The sequence below is a fragment of the Cervus elaphus genome, chromosome 13 (assembly GCF_910594005.1).
Source record: "Cervus elaphus chromosome 13, mCerEla1.1, whole genome shotgun sequence".
NCBI lineage: Eukaryota > Metazoa > Chordata > Mammalia > Artiodactyla > Cervidae > Cervus > Cervus elaphus.
In genome coordinates this window covers 36,467,233-36,482,853 of record NC_057827.1, presented here as the reverse complement: position 1 = coordinate 36,482,853, position 15,621 = coordinate 36,467,233, and the positions used below count along the sequence as shown (strand labels likewise).

The following is a 15,621-nucleotide window of genomic DNA, read 5'->3' as shown; positions in this document are numbered from 1 at the left end:
TGGAAAAATCACAGCTTTGACTAGATGGACCTTTGTCAGCAAAGTGACGTCACTGCTTTTTAATACACTGTCTAGGTTTGTCAGAGCTTTTCTTCCAAGGAGCAAGTGTCTTTTAATTTCATGGCCGCAGTCACCATCCATAGTGATTTTGGAGCCCAAGAAAATAAATCTGCCTCTATTTCCATTTTCCTCCCCATCTATTTGCCATGAAGTGATGGGACTGGATGCCACAATCTTAATTTTTTGAATGTTGAGTTTTAAGCCAGCTTTTTCACTCTCCTCTTTCACCCTCATCAAGAGGCTCTTTAGTTTCTCTTTGCTTTCTGCCATAAGGGTGGTGTCTTCTGCATACCTGAGGTTATTGATATTTCCCCCAGCAATCTTGATTCCAGACTGTGTTCCAGTCTGGTATCTTGCATGATATACTCTGCATACAAGTTAAATAAGCAGGGTGATAATACACAACCTTGATGTGCTCCTTTGAGAATTTTGAACTGGTTCATTGTTCCATGTGTGGTTCTAACCGTTGCTTCCTGACCTGAATACAAGTTTCTCACGAGGAAGGTAAGATGGTCTGGTATTCCCATCTCTTTAAGAATTTTCCACAAAAAAAAAAAAAAAAAAAAAGAACTTTTCACAGTTTATTGTGATCCAGTCAAAGGCTTTAGCATAGTCAATGAAGCAGTAGATGTTTGTTTGGAATTCCCTAGCTTTCTCTATGATCCAACAGATGTTGGCAATTTGATCTCCAGTTCCCCTGTCTTTTCTAAACCCAGCCTGTACACCTGGAACTTCCTGGTTCATGTACAGTTGAAGTCTAACTTGAAGTATTTTGAGCATTACCTTGCTAGCATGTGAAATGTGCTCAACTGTGCAGTAGTTTGAACATTCTTTGGGACTGGAATGAAAACTGACATTTTCCAGTCCTGTGGCCACTGCTGAGTTTTCCAAATTTATTGACATATTGAGTGCAGCACTTTCAGTTCAGTTCAGTCACTCAGTTGTATCCAAATCTTTGCAACCCCACGGACTGCAGTATGCCAGGCTTCCCTATCCATCACCAACTCCCAAAGCTTACTCAAACTCATGTCCATCGAGTCAGGGATGTCATGCAACCATCTCACTTTAACAGCATCATTTTTATGATTTGAAATAGCTCAGCTGGAACTCCATCACCTCCACTAGCTTTGTTCATAGTAGTGCTTCCTAAGGCCCACTTGACTTCATACTCCAGGATGTCCTCTAATTATCAAACTATAAAATGTCATTAGAGTTCAGTTTGTAAACTACTGATCTATGACCTATTGTATGCCAGGACTCCCCTAGACACTGAAGCTATGGAGAAAATACAGTCCCAATCTAGACAAACTGTGAGCTGCTGGTGCAGCTCTCCCTGAGGAAAATCAGTATCAGATTGCTGTCCTGCAAATACACAAGGACAAAAAAAATCTGCATGTGGTTATATCTGACAACAAATCCCACTGGGCAAATCTTTTGGGACTTTGGGGGAGAAGGGCTTGCCTTTTGAAGAAACAGACCCCAAGAGAAAATTACATAACTGAAGAGAAGTTAAAGGTTTTTAATGTGTTGTTAAAAGACAACTGGACAGATAATTGTATAAAGACAATTAAAATTCAAATTTAAAAAGATGTCTGTCAGAAAAGCAAAACTCCTTGAAATATTCAGAACTCAGACCACCCAAGTATGTTGCTGGATGCATCTCATTATTGACCTTAATCTCAACAAAAAACAAAAACCAGGAATTAATTATTTAAACTGTACAAGAAAAATACTAAAATCCTAAGATATTACTTTGACCACTCACTTACTAAAGTAACAGAAACAGGAAGGTAGGTGGAGGGAAAGAAGTATTAGGAAGTAACATTTGACCATATTAATAAAATATCTTGATCTTAACAGAGTAACAAAAAGTTACCCCAAGTTCATAATTTCTTCCCTGTGCTTCTTAACTACCTTCTTAAGCAATCACATCTGCCAACTGAGGAGAAAAGGATTCACAAACTCTGGAAGACAGACAATCCATGTGCCATTTTCAATACAATGCCACCCTTTCTAATACTCCAAAGCATTCTCTGGGTTATTCTGAGAGATGTCTAACAACTCCCTTAAACTGGCTCTGATTTCAGACTCCTCCCTCCTATTTCTTATTCAGTGTCCCTTCTTCCTCTTCCCACCAAAAGCTGGGCTCTCCCCTGAATTCCTTACAGCTCTCGGTACTTGACTCTTACACATTCAACCTATACTGGCGTGCAGTAAAAATCCCATTGTATGTATATCTACCTTTCCTTATAAGAATGTAAACTTTTCAGGGACAAAGACTCTTCCTGTGTCATTCCAGAGCTATTTAAGAAGATGCTCAATAACCTTAAAAAAATTGTGAATCATTGTGTTGTACACCTGAAATTTATATAATACTGTACATCAACTATACCTCAACTTAAAAAAGGTGGTCAACAATGCATGTTGACTCATTTTACCTTCAGAATCTGAAGCTCAATCTTCCCCCTCAAATGTGACTTCAAAAGCACATTGGTGCTTCTTCCAAAAATTAAACATAACATTATCATGTCTTAGCAATTCCACTTCCGCGTATATACCTAGAAGAATACGAAGTAGGTACTTGAAGAGATATTTATCCATCCATGTTCACAGCAGCATAGACAAGAAGTGGAATAGATACCATTCCAGTTAGACAAGAAGTGGAAACAACCAAACATCTATCATATGGATAGATGAAATGTGGATGGAGGTGATGATGGCACAACAATGTGTATGCACTTAATGTCACTGAATCACACATTTAAAAATAGATAAAATTGTTAGTTTTATATGTTTTACTACAACTAGAAAAAAAAAAAAAACACCTCCACACTACTCCTTCTTCATTTACTATCCTTAGACCAGAGGCAGCTGGAGTGTGGCATTAAGAGCCTGGATTCTATAACCAGAATGCCTGGGTTCAGATTCTGGATTAGCCATTTACCATATGTCTAACTTCTCTCTCCCACTGTTTCCTCATCTTTAAAATGGATTTCATAGTACCTACTACACAGAGCTGTAGTGAGCATTAAACATTAATAAATGTATAATACTTAAGTCAGTGCCTGGGGCATAGTAAAGGGCTCAGTAAATGTTAAGTTCTTATTATTACTCAAGAAGAGAGACAAAGTGTAGTTTGAACAAGCATTTAACATCATCTTTATAAGACTCTACAGAAAATAAAGCTTAACAAATTCTTGATTGATAGAGTTATCCAGAAGAGTAAGAAAGCCTTTGAAAGCACTGCACTAGATTACTGAATGCCATGGATACAATCTTTTAATTCCAACTAAAATTCACAGCCATTAACATCTGCCTGGCAAAGCTCTTCAGCATTTTGTCTGTTTGCACGGAAGATGTAAACAGGACTATGTATTGCCAGGAATCTTATGAAATTACTACATATTCCCTTCCAATTTTGACTCTTTAGGTGAAACCTTAATTACAAAATGCAAATCTATCTAGGGTCTTGACAAAACTATAGTATATGATACTGATATTTGATATTAACTTTCTTAATACAGCATTATTTAAGCTCTTACTTGAATTCTTAAAGTCTACGCAGGACTTCTGACCCTGGCTCACCAAAAGACCACACAGTCTTCAAGGGCATGAATTAGGTCTTCCGTGTTTCCCAGCACACAGCATTACAAATAGTGGGAATTATGTGCTAACTTTCCTCAATGGAAATTCTCCACTATTTTCACCAACTTTATCAGTTTATAGAAACAGGGAAAAATACCCAGGTTTCCTGTCTCCACACCAGTTCTACTACAGTCACCACTAACCAAATTAAAGTTATTGTTGCCACTGCTACTTCTTTAGCTAAGAAGGTGGGACAGTCTCTTCACATGAGTAACACCAAGCTCTCAGTCCCAAATGAGCAAAGCACAAATCCAGAATTGAACTTCAGTTCAGCTAATTAGCCAGAGGGCTTGATAAGATATTAAGGAATAAATAAACATATTTGTCCCATGTTTATTTTCTCATGAAAAATATCGAAAACACAAGTAATTTCTCTTAAGAAAAGAGAATGACTCAGGCGCTCAGGGCCGGTGCACTGGGATGACCCTGAGAGATGGGATGGGGAGGGATGTGGGAGGGGGGTTCAGGATGGGGGACACATGTATACCCACGGCTGGTTCATATCAATGTATGGCAAAACCCACTACAATACTGTACAGTAATTAGCCTCCAATTAAAATAAATTTTAAAAAAAAGAATGTCTCAACTCTGAGCAAAATCCTCAGTTAAAGTGGTTCATTAACCTTGAAATGTCCCAAGGCAATTTCCAAATACAGACTGCAGGGCAACAGTAAGTCACATACACAAGGCTCAATACACTAGCCTCAAATTCACCCTTCTCTAATAAAATAGGGCAAGAACATTATGCTTTATAAATATAAATAGAAAGTGGTCTAGATATTCTAACAGAATTACATAAAACCAGACTTTTCAAGAACACCTAAAGTTACCTAAACTGCAACTTACTTATTTGTGAAATTAGGTAGCAGACCACCTGTACAATTAGGGCATTCAAAAAATGCAGGAGCTGGAGAAACTGGAATATTTTATTCAAAGTCTCAGGTTTTTATTATCACCTTTTATAAAAATCATTTAGTAAAATGGAAATCCAACACTTCCTTTTCTAAATCTCAGTCTTGTGAAGAGACGCTTTCTCAGCCTTTCCTTGGCTAACTGTATTTGAAGTTCTAAGGCAAAGAAACAGGCCAAGTCTAACTACCTACCCACCATCCCATTGGCTTAGAGAAAGCCCCGCCCCATACAGCCTCGGCAACCCAACATCAAGGGAACTCCAGGAAAGGTTGTCCCCGGCCACATTTCTAGTCTCTGATGACTCTCCGCCCCTCCCCCCAACCAGCACCGCTGCGGAAGCACGGTCTCAGTACGAGCAGCCCTCGACCGCAGACTGCAACGAAAGGACCTTGAGCACCTCGGCCCAAGAACTGCAACCAAGAGGGCCGTGAAGTGGACCACGCTCCCGTTCTCCAGGCTGCACAGTGCCATCCATGCTGCACCGAGTAAAGCAGGGACAACAAACAGCTCTGGCACCTGACTCCCGGGCCCCAGGCAAAAGGCTTGGCCGAGCCACAAGAGAAAGTCCTGACACCTCCACAGTTCGCAGTCTGGGGGCTCCTCCCACCCTATGGAGACGTAGGGCGGGGCAGATCTAGGCGCCGCGACTCTCAGCCAGACAGGACAGCGGGCTTTCCCGAGCCCCGCCTCGCTTGCCAAGGAGGCGGAAACCCGGGAAAGGGGGAGGACGGTCAGGGGGAGTGGCACTACCGCTCCGTACGGCCCCTCCGGCCAACCGGATCCCAGGAAGGCGGAGGAAGGCAGATTTCACGCCCCCTCCCTGCCGCGCCCCGAAGCCACAGGCGGGAGACCCCCAGCCCGTCCCCCAACCCCAGCAGGCCAGTGCTAGGCCGCCCAGCCGAGGCCCCGCCCAACCAGGGAGGACTGGAGGGGTGGTCGGCGGCAAAGAAGACTCAGCATAGGGCCCAGCCCCGCCCCTTTCTCCACAATCGCACGCGCGCGCCGGCCCCGCCCCTGAGCGGCGGCGCGAGAGCCCGCCCCCTCCGCGCGCACCGGGACTACGCTCTCCTCCCCCTCCCGCACCGAGAGCTACCCCGCTCCGCCCCCCACCCCCCTCACACATCCACACGCCTCCCGCCCTCCTGCTCTACGGGAAGCCGAGGAGGTCAGCCCCCCCCCCCCCAAATACACACCCTCGCTCCGGCGTTACCCGCCACTAGGCTCCCCGCCCCGACCCCAGCCCAGCGTGCTCTCACCGCAAAGCTGCTTCGGCCGCTCCTCACTGCGTGTCCCTCTCGGCGTGAGCCTCTGGGGCAGGGAGGCCCCAAGAACCGCGCGGGGCACAGGCCCGCCAAAGCGGACTGGCAGCCGCCCCTCCGCTAACGGAGCGGTCACAGGCCCCAGTGCCCAGACTGGGAAGGAGGGAGGGAGGGAGGGAGGGAAACTCCGAGGGGGGAAGGGGAGGGGGGGAAGATGGAGAAACCGTCTCCGCCGCCTCTACCGCCGCGGCCGCTTCTCTGTTACCCGGGAAATCCCGCCCACTCGCCCGGCCCGCCCCGCAGAGGGAAGACTCAACTTCGCTCCGCACAGGCCGTATTATCCGCCCGTCAAAGATACAGCCAATCGCTGTGCTCTGCCTGCTGATGCCCGCCCCTTCCCCCCCGGCTGGGAGGGGAGAGGGGGGGAGCCGCTCACCTTCTCCACGCCCCTATTGGCGGGGAGCTTCCCTAACTCAACCCCGCCTATTGGAGACGAATTGCTGAATCCCACCCCCAAGCCACAATACTATTGGAGGAAGCAGGGAAGCTCTTCGCATCTCATTGGAGAATTCTACATGTCCCGCCCCGTGCCGTCTCAGCTACAGGCCCAAAAACTCCGCTCCCGCCCTCGCCGGTCACCGCATTGGAAGGCTACCCCTAGCTCTCCGGCTGCCCCAGGAAGGTAAGTAACCGATGTGGGGTAAAATGTCCGTGAGCAGGCTCCTCCTACCGCACTGCCGGGCCAGGCCCCGCCTCCAACCATCAGACTGGCTATCTCGGCGCCGGTAGGAGCCTCTATTGGTCAGAATGCCCGTCTAGGAAGCAGCTGACTCCGCCCTGCGCCAGGAGGCTGAACCTTAGCAGTCCTTTTGTGGAATGTTTACACTAGAGACTGAAGCGCAGAGAGTTCCAGGGCCTGTAACAGGAGGTGATGCGGAGCGCAGCAGCGGGAATCCGATGCCTTGGGATCTGAAAGGGAGAGGCAGCAGCACTGCCACCGTGGAGGACCCCCTTACAAAGAGAAAGAGAATCTCATCCTTCCCATTCAGTTCTCTACAATTTACATTTCTGCAGACTGCCTCCTTGTAGACACAAATATGCGGAGCAGCCGACAGCTCCTTTCAGTAAGTAGAATACAGAACTAAGGGCTGGAGATCAAAGTCGAGGAATAGCTCCAGCGGTTGTTCAGCCCGCAGCTAGGGGTGGCTGCATACTTTTAACACCGACACTCCCTAAACCTGAATATGCAGTCCTAAGAGGGCGGAGATAACCAAAATGAGGGCAGGGCCCTAACAGCCAACGCCCTGGCAAGCCTCTGAAAGGCGGAGCGTGAAGAGTACGGCAGTTGCGATCTCCAGGGTAGATCTGGACTCGACGAACTGAGAAAGGAGACCAAACAGGCCATGGCATAAATGAATCTTTCACCACACTTCAGAGAAATGATAAAAGTTCCAGAGTTGGAAACGGAATAAGAACAGCTGTTCCCTCCTCCTTGGTCAGCGAGTGTTAATGACAGTTCCTAGGCCCTCTCTGTGTAGGTAATATGGCCTTGAACACAGACGAGGTGCTAGCGATATCTAGGTGGCTTTTATTTATTCACTAAATAGGGTGAACTGACGCTGGCCTTGCTTTGGGGGGCGCTCACGGAGCGCCAGGAGAGGAGGGGGCGGGACTAGAGTTTTCCCGCTCTCTTCCGCATAAAGGATACTCCCCTAAGAGAGCGGAGTCCCTATCCAAGAGGCAGGCCCCAGGTAGCTCACTCCCAGGTCCTGGTCCGTCTTCCGTAATCCGCCGAAGACCACAAAAAATGAGCGCTGGCAACAGGTGGGCCAGACTCCAAACCGGAAGGACAAGGCAGCGAACTGTGAACTTCATCAATAGCCGACAGATGGGAACAATCTCCCCGGGAGCCAAACCCTGCCCCAGGACGGAGCTCAAAAAATAAGTCACACGGACCAAACAAACGAGACCCCCAGGCCAAACCTCTAGGCGGTTACGAAGAAGCGGCAAATATGCAGAACTGGGCCTTCCTCCGCTCCTTGCACTGGGTGCCACACGGCGTTCCCACCTGGACATCAAGAACCATTTGGAACTCTAGCAGAATTGGGCCGCCCTCGACTTCTCTGTCAGCAGGGGATGAGCTGCACTGGATATTGCCTAAGGCATCCACGGCAATCCTAGGTTGCTCAGAGGTTTTGATAAAGCTTAGTAAGGACAGCGGCTGCCTTGTACGGGAAAGAAAACACACTGGCAGCGTCCGCAGCGTTCTGAAGCTTAGGTTTACGGCAGTCTCCGGGTAGTTGAGTCGCGAGAAAAGCTAGGATGCAGGGTCAAAACTTTTGTACTTGGCGAGGAAGGACAGACCACACCCCCTCCTCCCAACCCTTGCAGAACCGCGAGAGCAAAGCCCCCCAAAGCCACCCTACACCGTCAGCCCCTAACTTCAAAACGAAGGCTACCAGATCTCGAGCCTTGGAGGAAACGTCGTGTGCCTTCTCGGCTCTCCCCGCCCCCCTTGCCAAGGGCTCCAAGCCCGGGACTTCCGGGCGGGAGGACTGTTCGAAGGAGCAAGGCGCGCCTTACACATGTGCTGAGCGCGCACACACACGCTAGGGGAGGGGGCGGGGAACAGGGGTGGACTTCCCCCTCCAAGCTCGCTCCCCCGTAGGGGGCGGGACTATCCACCCCACCAATCAGAAGTAGGGGCGGACCCTTGCGCCTCACGTAAGCCGCCGGAATCCTCCCTCCGCCCTTTACGGAAAAAAATCCTAGCAACTTAAACTCCAGCCCGGCCTCCGATAGGCGGAGCTGGGAAGACTGTCATCCAATCAACAACCGAGCAGGAAAAAAGGGAGCCTCGCCCAGCCAGTGGAAAACAAGAGAAGGCGGGCCCTCTGAAGAAGCCCGAGACGGGTGGAGGAGAGAAGGGAAGGCCCCGCCCCTCAGCTCGCCTCCAGGCCGGTTGCACAAGCCGTCGCCGGAGTATAGTAAACAGGCTAGGCCAAGGAGTGGAAGCAGGGGTATTCTGGCGCTCCAAGGGCCGGGCCCCTGCTCCTCCTCTCCTGGCGTCGCCCCGCCCAACCTCCGCGGTTCGCGCCGGCGCCCCGCCCCCCAGCCCGCGACCGCCATCCCGGCTGACAGGCGCGCCCCCCGCGCCCCTCCCGCCCGCTGATGCATTTCCTTTTCCCGATCCGAGCGTGGAGACTGTTTGCCCAGTTTCCGACCTTCACTGCCTCTTTCAGGCTACCCCCTCGTGGGCGCGCTCACTCGCCGGTGCCCCCGCCCCCGCCCCTTCCGCGGGCGAGCAGCACGGCAGGGGGAGGGGAAAGGAGCCGCCGTCGCCGCCTTGGGGTGGGCGGGGAAGGAGGCAGCTCCATGTTTGCAAAGGGATCAGCTGGGGCTGCGGGTCGAAGCCGCCGAGTTCCTGGAGGTTTTCCACACCCCCGGGCCGGGTTCCGGCGCCGAACGCTGGCTCTCCTGCCGCGGCCCGGGAGTTCGGAGAGCCCAGACCGGCGCATGGGTATACTGCCGAGGCGCTGGGGCTCTTTCCGGTGGCCTCCCCCGCCCCCGACCGCCCCTCCCGCAAGTCCGGCGTTGCCCCCGCCCCCAGAGTCCATAACAACCGCGGGCCCAAGGAGCCCGCGCCTCTTCTGAGCGCGCCCACCGCCCCCTTCGACAAGTTTGCGGACAGAAACAAAACCCTTGGGCGGCTGCCGCCCTCGCCCAGCGTGGTTAGCGGGGAAAGCTGCGGGCCTGGGCTCGCTCGCTAACTCCAGCTCTCGACCAACTCCGGGCGGTTTGGTGGGCCCGGCCGGCTAAGCTCAGGCCGCCGCCCCCTGCCGAGCCCGCGCGCCGCAGCTCGGGCCCGGTTCCAGTCGGTGTACGAAATCTCCCCATTTTTCTTCTTTACAATAATTTTTTAAGGCATTCCAGGAGCGCGAGGGATCTCCTTCTGCCGGCCCCTTACCCAGCCCACCACCGAAACCTACCGAAACCGACCGCTCGGTGAAATAAACTAGGCAGCACAGCCGGTACACTGGCGACCCCGGGTCGGGCCGACCCCCTCCCCGCGGATCCGGCCCGGCTTGGAAACACACACTGGTGAGCGGGCGGCGCCAAGAGCTCTCCTTCCTGGCCTGCCCCTCGCCTCCCTCGGCCGCCGGACTTCAAGCCTCCCCTAGCTCCGTCCCAGGGCCCGCGGCGCCTGCACCATGGCTGACTGGTCAAAGGGACCGGCCGGCAAACTAGCCCCCCAAACGCCCGAGATTGGGGAGACCAAATTAAAAGCAGCTGTTTAACATACCTTCCGAGCCAGGCGAGGAGTCCTGAATGGGGGGGAACGCCCCCTACGGGCCATTGGCTCCCCGGTGCTCGCGTCAGTCATCTTGGGCCCGCCTCCTCCCCTTGCTCCACCTCTTCCCCTTCATTGAACGCCCCCTCCCTCCAAAAAATAGAAATAAATTAATTAAACTAGCTGTGAGTGGGAGGCGCAACCATGGCAGAGGGCCCCATCTCTACCGCACCGCCGCTTGGAGTTACTTGAGGCCCTTGGACTGGAAGGAAACCTCCTGGGACTCGAAGATCCGCTGGGTGAACCTGGAGGAGGAGCTATTGGGGCTACCCGGCCCCCACATCCTTCTTACACACACCCCATTTGGAACTGGGCAGAGGGGGCGGGTAAGGATACCCTAGCGACTGACTGGAATGTCCCGACTCCCCTGGCTGTGTAACCTAACCGTGTCCGGCGCCTGCCTAAAAAATGAGCGGTGTAAGCGGGAAGTCCTGCCTTCGGGGTAACAGGCACTTGCCTGAGCACCTTCAGGGGTGAGGCAGACACATTCATACCGCACCTGCTGCTTTTTGCCATTACAGAAACTGAATGAGATGCTCACTCTGTGCCCTCTTAGGGCTTCAGACCTAGCTGAAGAGAGGATACAGAAAGAGCTAAGGCAATTTGGAAATGTATATAGAGACACCTCCAGAGGCTCAGAGCAGGAAGATTCTTATAGCTGAGGAAAACTGGGTGAAGACTTCATGGAGGAGGTGTCACTCAGGCAGAAACGGAGGGGCAACTATCTCATTTTCAGCAAAGCACACAAAATGATAAATGCAAAGCAGTATTAAAAGCTTCTTCAAGTGTGGCTATAGTAATGAAAACCAGAGTTGCAAAGATGGAGTCAAAGAAGACTTTTCCACCTTGTTAAAATTCTTAAAGACTTGTATAGCAGAATGTACAAGCAGCATGCTGGGTCACAGGACCACAGGCCCAGAACTACCATTTAAGATGCTGAATATCCCAGCAGCTGGATGAATTCTGAGGGTGGGTTGAAAGAAGGGTGCCTACAAGCAGCAAGGTGAGGCAGAAAGGCTGTTGTAATGAGCGGTTTGAAGACTACAGAGGTACATCTTCTGGTGGTAGGGGTAGGTGTGGGGAGCCAAGATGTTTCTTGTCTCTCCTGGTCCCCCAATCCAGAAACCCTTCCTATTTTCAGCAGCCCTAAAGTCAAAACTCTGACTCAGATGCTTCCCTGGATCATTTGAATTTTTTTTTTTTTGTGGGGGGATGGTGAGGCTACCCCACATCCCTGTGCTCAACAGAGCTGACCCTGGGGCCAGGTTACACAGTGAGTGAGCAAGAAAGACCAGTTGAGATATTCAGGAAAAGAAGCTAGTGTGGATGAGGTGGGGTGTCAGAATGCGAAAGGCCTTTAAATCCTGTGGCAGAATAGGGTAGCCTGCTGCCAGTTAGGCTATCCCAACAATTCAGGTGAGATCTAAGGAAGACTTGACTAGGGCAGTGGCAATGGGTAAGCAGGAATAAAAATGGGGCGATGTGTTTGAGAAAGACTCAAGAGGACTGGGTGACTGATCATTGTGGGTTATGGAGGGAAAGGAGTTGTCAGTGGCTGGTGTGTGAAGAGGTAGAAGAGCTTGAGGCTAGTGGTTCGGCAATCTGGGTAGCATGGCCAGTGATTTAGCAGTATATCCTTAGGCAAGTCCCTTCCTCCCTCTGGATCTGTTTCTCTTCTGCAAAAATAGGGGTGAAAAATTGGAGTAGAAAGATAGTCTGTAAGGACCCTTCCCTCCCTCAGAGTCCATGGGGATGGGGGGACTCTAATGGGGAGGGAAGTTTGCTACTAAGGAGAGCAGGTGGGAAGGAACACTGATTTGGGAAGGGAAGTAGGTCAGGTGTACGGACTAGAATCTGGGTGGCAGCTTGGTTGGAATTACTGAAGGAAAGGGAGTAAAGAAGAAAAAACCAGGAGGTGAGGGTTGTGTATTCTGTGGGAGGCCCAGCATCTGGCAAGGCCATGGAGGCTGAAGTACATTCCCAGCCTGGGGGAGCCTTAGACTGAAGACCAAGGTTTTCTGTATCAGAACGGAGATCTCATGATGTTTGGAGCCCTATCTCAGATTTGGGCTTTATTTCCCAAGATGCTCTGCCCTAAGTGAAAGCATAACAGATACTGTGTGAATGTAAGATGAGGGAGAGTAATAGAGCAGAAAGAACATTTATCTGGAAGTTGAGCCCCGTGGTTTCCACTTGGTCTTCTTATTTCCTGTGGTTCAGCCTCCTGTCCTGTACAAGAAGTTCACAGAGCAGTCCATACTGTTATGTAGATCACATGTGATGATAAAAACGTGTTTTAATACCCCTAGTGAGGTCCCAAACTACTGTGGAGGCCAAAGGCCCAAGCATCTGACTGTAAGCCTCGACTACAGTGGGTGTACTGTAAATGAGGTTACTTATGGAGCATTTGCAAACTAGCACAGTTACTCCTGCTCAGAGAACCAGACTTCACTGACACTCCTTACCCTCCTAAGTGCACCACCCTGATGGGAATTCCCTCTTGAACACCCTCTAGACTGAGTTCTTCAAGGACAGTAACTAATTCACCCCTGAGTCCCCAGTGTCCCCAGCAGTCAGGCAAGGGGGCCCCTTGGAAGAGGTCCTGTGATTGTTTCTGGCTCGGTACATTGATCCCTGCAGAACACAGTCACTCCCAGACTCTGAGAAATTAGTAAGTTTGATTTGGAGACACTGGCCCTCCAGCTTCATTAACAGTTGCATCCACCCCCACCTCACCCCTACTCTGATTATCAGTGAGAACGAAAGAGTGAATGACTCTGTGTGAAGGCCTTCCTTGGAGAAGTCACAGGGGGAAGCCAGGTTCTGATTCCCAGGAGTCCTCTTTTGTGTTGAACTGTATTTGTAATTGAGCAAACTGAGGCTCACAGTACTAGAATGACTTGCCCAAACCAAGCTGCCAAATCGAGTCTGCCTGAGCTTTGTCCATTCCACCACGTGCTATTTCTAGACATACTAGGACCTGTGATTCAAGTTGGGACTTCTGAGGGAAACAGCCTCCCCTCTTGTCCCACACTCCTTCCCTTCCTGACTCCAAGAGCAGCTTGTGCCAGTTTCAAATGATTTCTGGCCCTTTTCAAAAAAAATTCTCCGAAGAAGCAATTTGTCTCCCAATCACATACATGCATCCTCAACTCACAACACGTAGACTCAAAACTGTCACATTTTCTGACACCCTGCCTCCTAGGCATCACACACACCCTCAATCACAGTTTTTAGGGTGCTTATGGTAGGTGGTGATTGAGAGATATTTAGGGTCTGCACTTTAGTAGCTCTGCCAAAAAGATGTCAGTGCTGGGGCCCTGCTGACACAATTTCTGCCAGCTAAAGACCATTGGCAGTTTGGGAATATCCAGGTGAGGGGCATCTAAGGCTTGCTTCCCACTCCCAACCCAAATCGTCTGATAGGTTTAAGGGGAAAAGCTTAAGGTATTGGTCAGAATTCCAGTTTAGCCACTTCCTAGCTGGGCTGTCTTTAGCAAGTCATTAATCTTTTCAATTTCCTTATCTGTAAACTAAGAATAGGGCTTCCCTGATTGCTCCGTGGTAAAGATTCCGCCTGCAATGCAGGAGACTTGGGTTCCATCCCTTCCCAGGTTGGGAAGATCCCCTGGAAAAGGAAACAGCAACCCACTTGAGTGTGCTTGCCCGGGAAATCCCATGGACGGAGGAGCCTGGCAGGCTCATTGAGTCACAATGAGTCCAACACGACTTAGCAACTAAACACCACCAAACTAAGAATACCTACTGCAGTTGGTTATTGTGAGATTAAAAATAAAGTATGCCTAGCACTCAAAGGTTGTCAGATCCTTTTTTCCTTTATTTTGTCAACACTCCCTCTTTTCCTGGCCATTCAAAGTCCCTGGTGTTCCAGTTTGAGAGACCAGGATAGGCTTAAAGGACCCCAAAATTCCACTGTATAAATTAGAAACCGCATTTCTCTGGCAGCCAGATGGCTTATATGGTTGTACATATGCCATATTTTGAGCATCCCTGACTCAATGGATGTGAGTTTGAGCAAACTTAGGGAGATAGTGAAGGACAGGGAAGCCTGACGTGCAGTTCATGGGGTCGCAAAAGTCGGACATGATTTAGCGACTGAACAATGCCATGTTTTGGTTTCTAGGTGACTTTGAAAACTTGGAATTTTTAAACTGGGTTTTAAGATGGCTTTTCGGTGCCTTGAAATGTCTTGCCCTCGCTTGGCACTGTTTACCTCTCTAGGACACTTCAGCCCAAATCTAGAAAAAAGATGTAACACTATGTTCAGTTTACTCTGCTTTATGCTTTCAAACTGTTTGCTTTGGCGTATTTGCTGTTGATGATTTTTTTTTAAGGTAGCAGTTTCTTTTGTTTAAATGAAATCTTACTCAAAGGTCTAACATGTAAAAATTGGGCCTTGCTTTGGTTGAAGTGGAGCCCAAGCACTATTCCTTCACTTCCCACTCATGTCTCCTCCTTGTCACCTCCTGCCTCAGGATCACTAGTGAAGTTCCATTTCTGAATCCTGGTCATTCATCCCAGCCACTCCCCATCTCTCACCAGTGTGTGAGAAGACAGCCTGGTCTTGTCCTTGGTTACCTCTGCCTAGTAATCAGAATCTTTCCCAGGCTTTTCTTTCTCCACCCTCCCCTAAATATTGGTAGCTCCCAAGGGTCTCGCCTCTCTTCTTGCCCTCCTCATTCTTCTTGTTCTCACCCACTTCCAAGGCTCCTAGCTTCTATCTAAACTAAGTCACCAATTGCTATCTCCAGACTAGCATCTGCTCTGAACATCCTACTCTGTAGTCCACTCATTGCTGGCCACAGAATAGGTATCATTAAAGGTCAAGGAAGTAAAACAGACTTCACAGGATGAAATGGGTGAGCTGGACTCAGCTGTGCACCTGGCCAGTCGCAAGGCTAAGACAACTATTGATACATTAGCTTAGAAAAGAGCCAAGTTCTGATGGGAGGGGAATGGCAGAAGTGAGCCTAGTGAGAAGAGGGTGCTGTGTCTTTTTTGACTACTTTCTCTACACAACTCACTGTCTTGCTTTCCTACCTTCACCTTCATCTTAGTCCCCAAAACTATCAGGAACATATTACCATGTTAGGAGGATAATATTATTACCCTAAGTTGTTAAGAAGGGATCATTGTCTTCCCCTTCCATCCAACACACTCTAGGTTTCTGGCTTAGCTTTGTCCATGTTGGGTTCAGCCAGGAAAAAAAAAAAAAGAGAGAGAGAGGAGTATTTAAGACTGCAGAACACCAGACTTAGCTTAAACAGATTTTATGAAAGCTATGGTGAGAGGTAAAAGAAGGCTAAACACTGCAACAGGTTTCTGAGAATGGTAGATTTCTATCTGTGGAGCTGTTTTCTCTGTGGTCAGTTA

General features: G+C 49.7%; 1 protein-coding gene across 3 annotated transcripts in view; it reads right to left on the bottom strand.

The window, feature by feature from the left end:
* SIN3A (SIN3 transcription regulator family member A) overlaps positions 1-10,286 on the bottom strand; it is a 65,886-nt gene extending 55,600 nt beyond the window's left edge. Inside the window, exon 1 of one of the 3 annotated variants that reach the window (XM_043922179.1) lies at positions 10,180-10,286. The gene's annotated coding sequence lies outside the window, so the exon portion shown is untranslated. Of the gene's footprint in view, positions 1-5,873; positions 6,142-9,865; positions 10,045-10,179 lie in introns of those variants that run through there. The other 2 variants (XM_043922178.1, XM_043922177.1) reach the window with 2 other exon arrangements.
* Positions 10,287-15,621: the final 5,335 nt, after the last annotated feature.